Here is a 7,110-nt window from a genome sequence, read left to right on the forward strand (position 1 = left end):
TCTTGTAGAGCAACTCTGGAGCTGTTACTGGGTCCAGCTGCTGCAAGAAATCAGCTTGAATGCTTCAGGGGCTGGGGCATGGCCAACATGAGCCCCACACTGATGGGGGTGTATAAAGCGATCTAGGGGTCATCCAAGCGCAACCCCACAAAGGCCGCCATGCCCTGCGTGACCATTTTCTCTTTTCATATGCAGACGAGGGTTGCAGCCAACTATACCCATTGCTTGGATGACATCACCATATGCGAATCCATCTGCTGCAGGCCTTCCCCCAGGAATGCTTGCACTAGTTGTTGCATTTGGTTTGTTGTTTGGGGGGTGCTTCAGTATTAGGCAGCCTTCTGCCCTCACACATTCGTCTGAAAATGTGTTCTCCCTGCAGTTGTTGTCCCCAGATGAGAGTTCCCTTGTGCTGCCTCAGTTGAATCTCCTTTACTTGACGGAGGTGTGCCTGAGCAGCGGCCCTCCCCAGCCCTATCTCAAATCATACTTATTTTGCTTAGGTGATACCATGGTCATGAAGATTGTTTTCCCAGGGTGAGGTTCATTCATTGCATTCTGGGTATGCTGACCTCTGTAATTTCCCCAAATGTGGGAATCTCGACTGCATAATTTGTGGTAGGGGGGGGGGGACTGCATTTGTGCTTTCCCCTGGTTGGCTCTGGTATAATTTAGATCTCATTGTCTCAGGTCTCTCTCCCGCCTAGTTTGCTGTCTGTTTCCACTTCTCTTTTCTTGAGCCCCTCCCTTCTATGCCCTTGCGCACTATCCTGACTTCTCCCGTCTGCTTACTTTGTGCCTTCCAACGCACAATGCGAACTACAGGTGGTGTTGCAGGGCCCACACCCTTTTATTTGCATTACAGAGCAGCTTGAATGCTTCAGGGGCTGGGGCATGGCCAACATGAGCCCCACACCAAAGGAGGGTGGGGGGTGTTCAATGCGAACTAGGGGTCATCCAAGCGCCCCTTTTCTCTTTTCATATGCAGATGAGGGTTCCAGCCAACTTTGGCCCACTGCTTGGATGACATCACCGTATGCAAATCCGTCTGCTGCAGACCTTTCCCCAGGAATGCTTGTACTAGTTGTTGCATATGGTTTGATGTTTGAGGGTGCTTCAGTATTAGGCAGCCTTCCGCCCTCTCATTTTCATCTGAAAAGATGTGGTCTCCCTGCAGTTGTTGTCCCCAGACAAGAGTTCCCTTGTGCTTCCTCAGTTGAATCTCCTTAACTTGACGGGGGTGTGCTCGAGCAGCCGCCCTCCACAGCCCTATCCCAACACATGCTTTTCTTGCGTATGAGATCTCTTGATCATGAAGATAGTTCTCACAGGGTGAGGTTCATCCATTACATTTTAAAGTAGGAAGGTACAAATTACATATTCAAATTACATATATGTGCTGGATTCAAATGTTTTCCCCCCTTCCTTTCTCAATTGTGCCCATCAGCAGCTATTCTAATGTTGCTGCCAATGGGTGTGACACATTCATTTCTTCTGTGGGGTACACTGGACTCCACAAGGATTCACATTGGGGTGTAGAGTAGGATCTTGATCTGAGGCACCAACAGGCTCAAAGCTTTTGACTGTTCCCAAGATGCTCAGCGCCCCCTGCTCTATAACCTCGCTTCCATGAACAGGGAGCTCAGTTTGTAGTTGGTGCCTTCAGTAGCAGGCCACTTAACAGGGGGCTGCCTCAGGCAGCCTATTCTTAGCTATTAATTTTGACAAGAAAAGAAGAACTTTTTTTTATAAGAATCTACAAGGGCTGCAGCAGGTTAGGTCTAATAGACATCTTTACTGCAGCTCCATCACTCCCAGCGGCGCAGTATACTCCCGTGCCCTGGTTGCTGGGTCACTGCAGCGGAGGCTCCGGTTTCTTCCTAAGGTCAGTCACACACACACCGCCCTCCGGGATCACGAGGCCGCTGATGAAAGGGAGGTAAGGGACTTCTGTGCCCACACTATACCGTGATCCAGCGTGGCTGTAGGGGGTGGGCCATGTGCGCACTGGCGTGGACACTGATTACTGGGCAGCCGCTCCACTAGCCACCAGGGACAGTTAAGGAGCACAGCTCTGGGGGGTTTTTCTCTTATATTAACCCCATTTTGTACTACCCGCAGTGCATTGTGATAGGTAATAGAGCCTGATTCAGGTTGGATTGCAATCGCAATAAGCAATCCAACTGCAAAAATTGCTAAGAGCATACGCATGCGCCTGCATTTTCTGCGGCACCCCGCAGATAATGCGATCGCTTCTGACTGTCAATCGGTGCTGGGGGGGGGGGGCAGCAACAATCCATTTCCAAGTCGGAGATGGAGCGGTGCATGGGCAGGGCTACAAAATGGGGTCGGCAACGGAGAAACAGGAGGCGTGGTCAGAGCTGCTGCATGACATCACATGCAGCAGCTGCGATCACAAAAATGGTGGCGGCTTCCTGCGCACACATACAGTCTGCACCAACAGGAGGCTAACCCATTTTTTATGATCACGCTGAACTGCACTGAGACTGCAATTTCAGCGTGGTCAAGAAGGGAGGCGGCATGCTGGGTGGCCCCAGCATGCGAACCAAAGGATTGCAAATTCTGTTACTTAGCAGAATTTGCAATCCTTACTGAATTAGGCCCATTGATTACAAAATGTATTTGTAAATATTTGAAGTTTTTCTTCAGGGACTAACACAAAAGATGCTTGGGGCTACTAACACATGGGTAAGCCACGTAAAGCTTCCCATGGGTCAGTGGCATCACAACGGGGTTGCGGCCCACACCCGAGTGTCACCCGCCAAGGGGGGTGACACCAAAGTGCCGGCTCCTCTTCAGTGACAGAATATGGGTGTTTCACTGTAACATTACGTGCAACACCCAGTTTCTGTCACTGTGCAGGAGCCAGCACCACTCACACACTAGTCCCCGGGTGCAGCACTCAACCCCCGGGATACCCGGAGCAACAAAATGGAGATTCAGAGATTCAGGAAAACAGGCCACACCCCTACCTATGAGACCATGCCTCCTTTTTACCATTGCGCTGCTTATCTGCGCGCACTGCATTACAATCTCCCTCGCTGCCTCTCTGGGTGTCACCAATGATAGTGACACCTTTGCCATGCTTGTAGCAGCTGGTCCTAAGATCTACACCTCCAGCCCTGAGTGTTTGCCCTTGTGACTTGTTGATCATCATAGCGAAGCAGATTCTTACAGAAAACTGCAGGGGCTTAGATTGAAAAGAAAAACATTGACGAACCCATCATTTCAGCAACAGGGTCTGCCACACGGCTGACTGAAATGACTGGTTGGTTTGGGTCCCCACCAAAAAAGAAGCAATCAATCTCTCCTTGCACAAACTGGCTCTACAGAGGCAAGATGTCCACCTCATCATCCTCCGATTCCTCACCTCTTTCACTGTGTACATCGCCCCCCTCACATATTATTAATTCGTCCCCACTGGAATCCACCATCTCAGATCCCTGTGTACTTTCTGGAGGCAATTGCTGGTAAATGTCTCCACGGAGGAATTGATTATAATTCATTTTGATGATCATCATCTTCTCCACATTTTCTGGAAGTAACCTCGTACGCCGATTGCTGACAAGGTGAGCGGCTGCACTAAACACTCTTTTGGAGTACACACTGGAGGGAGGGCAACTTAGGTAGAATAAAGCCAGTTTGTGCAAGGGCCTCCAAATTGCCTCTTTTTCCTGCCAGTATACATACGGACTGTCTGACGTGCCTACCTGGATGCGGTCACTCATATAATCCTCCACCATTCTTTCAAAGGTGACAGAATCATATGTAGTGACAGTAGACGACATGTCAGTAATCGTTGCCAGGTCCTTCAGTCCGGACCAGATGTCAGCACTCACTCCAAACTGCCCTGCATCACCGCCAGCGGGTGGGCTCGGAATTCTTAGCCTTTTCCTTGCACCCCCAGTTGCGGGAGAATGTGAAGGAGGAGCTGTTGACGGGTCACGTTCCACTTGACTTGACAATTTTCTCACCAGCAGGTCTTTGAACCTCTGCAGACTTGTGTCTGCCGGAAAGAGAGATACAATGTAGGTTTTAAATCTAGGATCGAGCACGGTGGCCAAAATGTATTGCTCTGATTTCAACAGATTGAATCCTGGTTAAGCGAATTAAGGGCTCCATCCACAAGTCCCACATGCCTAGCGGAATCGCTCTGTTTTAGCTCCTCCTTCAATGTCTCCAGCTTCTTCTGCAAAAGCCTGGCAGTGTCTGAACTGACTTCACGTGTGGCAAGTTCAAAGGGTTGCAGAACCTTACACAACGTTGAAATCATTCTCCACTGCGCTTGAGTCAGGTGCATTCCCCCTCCTTTGTCTATATCGTGGGTAGATGTATAGGCTTGAATGGCCTTTTGCTGCTCCTCCATCCTCTGAAGCATATAGAGGGTTGAATTCCACCTCGTTACCACCTCTTGCTTCAGAGGATGGCAGGGCAGGTGCAGGAATGTTTGGTGGTGCTCCAGTCTTCGGCACGCGGTGGCTGAATGCAGAAAGTGGCCCGCAATTCTTCGGGCCACCGACAGCATCTCTTGCACGCCCCTGTCATTTTTTTAAATAATTCTGCACCACCAAATTCAATGTATGTGCAAAACATGGGACGTGCTGGAATTTGCCCAGATGTAATGCACGCACAATATTGGTGGCATTGTCCGATGTCACAAATCCCCAGGAGAGTCCAATTGGGGTAAGCCATTCTGCGATGATGTTCCTCAGTTTCCGTAAGAGGTTGTCAGCTGTGTGCCTCTTATGGAAAGCGGTGATACAAAGCGTAGTCTGCCTAGGAACGAGTTGGCATTTGCGAGATGCTGCTACTGGTGCCGCCGCTGCTGTTCTTGCTGCGGGAGGCAATACATCTACCCAGTGGGCTTTCACAGTCATATAGTCCTGAGTCTGCCCTGCTCCACTTAACCACGGACATGTGGACTAGTGGACCTTGGGTACAACTGCATTTTTTAGGACACTGGTGACTCTTTTTCTGAGGTCTGTGTACATTTTCGGTATCGCCTGCCTAGAGAAATGGAACCTAGATGGCATTTGGTACCGGGGACACAGTACCTCAATCAAGTCTCTAGTTGCCTCTGAATTAACGATGGATACCGGAACCACGTTTCTCACCACCCAGGCTGACAAGACCTGAGTTATCCGCTTTGCAGCAGGATGACTGCTGTGATATTTCATCTTCCTCGCAAAGGACTGTTGGACAGTCAATTGCCTACTGGAAGTAGTACAAGTGGTCTTCCGACTTCCCCTCTGGGATGACGATCGACTCCCAGCAGCAACAACAGCAGCGCCAGCAGCAGTAGGCGTTACACTCAAGGATGCATCGGAGGAATCCCAGGCAGGAGAGGACTCGTCAGACTTGCCAGTGACATGGCCTGCAGGACTATTGGCTTTCCTGTCTAAGGAGGAAATTGACACTGAGGGAGTTGGTGGTGTGGTTTGCAGGAGCTTGGTTACAAGAGGAAGGGATTTAGTGGTCAGTGGACTGCTTCCGCTGTCATCCAAAGTTTTTGAACTTGTCACTGACTTATGATTAATGCGCTGCAGGTGACGTATAAGGGAGGATGTTCTGAGGTGGTTAACGTCCTTACCCCTACTTATTACAGCTTGACAAAGGCAACACACGGCTTGACACCTGTTGTCGGCATTTGTGTACAGGATGCATACCTTCATGTCTCCATTTATCCATCTCATCAGGCGTACCTCAGATTTGCGGTACAGGATTGTCATTGCCAATTTCAGACGTTGCTGTTTGGTCTCTCCACGGCCCAGAGAATTTTCACCAAGGTAATGGCGGAAATGATGGTTCTCCTGCGTAAGCAAGGTGTCACAATTATCCCGTACTTGAGCGATCTCATAAAAGCGAGATCAAGAGAGCAGTTGCTGAACAGCGTATCACTTTCACTGAAAGTGTTACAGCAACACGGCTGGATTTTCAATATCCCAAAGTCGCAGTTGGTTTCTACGACTCGTCTGTCTTTCTTGGGCATGATTCTGGACACAGACCAGAAGAGAGTTTATCTCCCGATAGGAAAGGCCCAGGAACTCATGACTCTTGTCAGGAACCTATTGAAACCAAAACTTGTGTCAGTGCATCACTGCACTCGAGTCCTGGGAAAGATGGTGGCATCATACGAAGCCATTCCATTCGGCAGGTTCCATGCGAGGACTTTCCAATGGGACCTACTGGACAAGTGGTCTGGGTCACATTTGCAGATGCATTGGTTGATCACCCTGTCCCCCAGGGTCAGGGTATCACTCCTGTGGTGGCTGCAGAGTGCTCACCTTCTCGAGTGACGCAGATTCGGCATTCAGGACTGGATCCTGGTGACCACAGAGGCAAGCCTCCAAGGTTGGGGAGCAGTCACACAGGGAAGAAATATCCAAGGTCTTTGGTCAAGTCAAGAGACTTGTCTTCACATCAACATCCTGAAACTAGGGGCCATATACAATGCCCTACGTCAAGCGGAGACCTTACTTCGCGACCAACCGGTTCTGATCCAGTCAGACAACGTCACCGCAGTGGCTCATGTAAACCGCCAAGGCGGCACAAGGAGCAGAGTGGCGATGGCACAAGCCACCAGAATTCTTCGCTGGGTGGAGAATCACACAAGCGCACTGTCAGCAGTGTTCATTCTGGGAGTGGACAACTGGGAAGCAGACTTCCTCAGCAGACACGACCTACATCCGGGAGAGTGGGGACTTCATCAGGAAGTCTTTGCACAGATTACAAGTCGGTGGGAACTGCCACAGATAGACATGATGGCGTCCCAGCTCAACAAAAAGCTACAGAGGTATTGCGCAAGGTCAAGAGACCCTCAGGCAGTAGCTGTAGACACCCTAGTGACACCGTGGGTGTTCCGGCCGGTCTATGTATTTCCTCCTCTTCCTCTCATACCCAAGGTGTTAAGGATAATAAGACAAAGAGGAGTGAGAACAATCCTCATTGTTCCAGATTGGCCACGGAGGACCTGGTATCCGGATCTGCAGGAAATGCTCACAGAAGATCCGTGGCCTCTTCCTCTAAGACAGGACCTGTTGCATCAGGGGCCCTGTCTGTTCCAAGACTTACCGCGGCTGCGTTTGACGG

The 7,110-nt window shown here is 50.1% G+C and overlaps 1 non-coding gene across 1 annotated transcript; it reads left to right on the top strand.

Moving 5' to 3' along the window:
• Positions 1 to 486: 486 nt before the first annotated feature.
• LOC134951809 (U1 spliceosomal RNA) lies at positions 487 to 654 on the top strand. The gene has a single exon (XR_010184480.1). It is a non-coding gene; the product is annotated as a U1 spliceosomal RNA (small nuclear RNA).
• The last annotated feature ends 6,456 nt before the right edge of the window (positions 655 to 7,110 follow it).

This window comes from Pseudophryne corroboree, chromosome 8 (assembly GCF_028390025.1).
Source record: "Pseudophryne corroboree isolate aPseCor3 chromosome 8, aPseCor3.hap2, whole genome shotgun sequence".
Classification (NCBI taxonomy): domain Eukaryota; kingdom Metazoa; phylum Chordata; class Amphibia; order Anura; family Myobatrachidae; genus Pseudophryne; species Pseudophryne corroboree.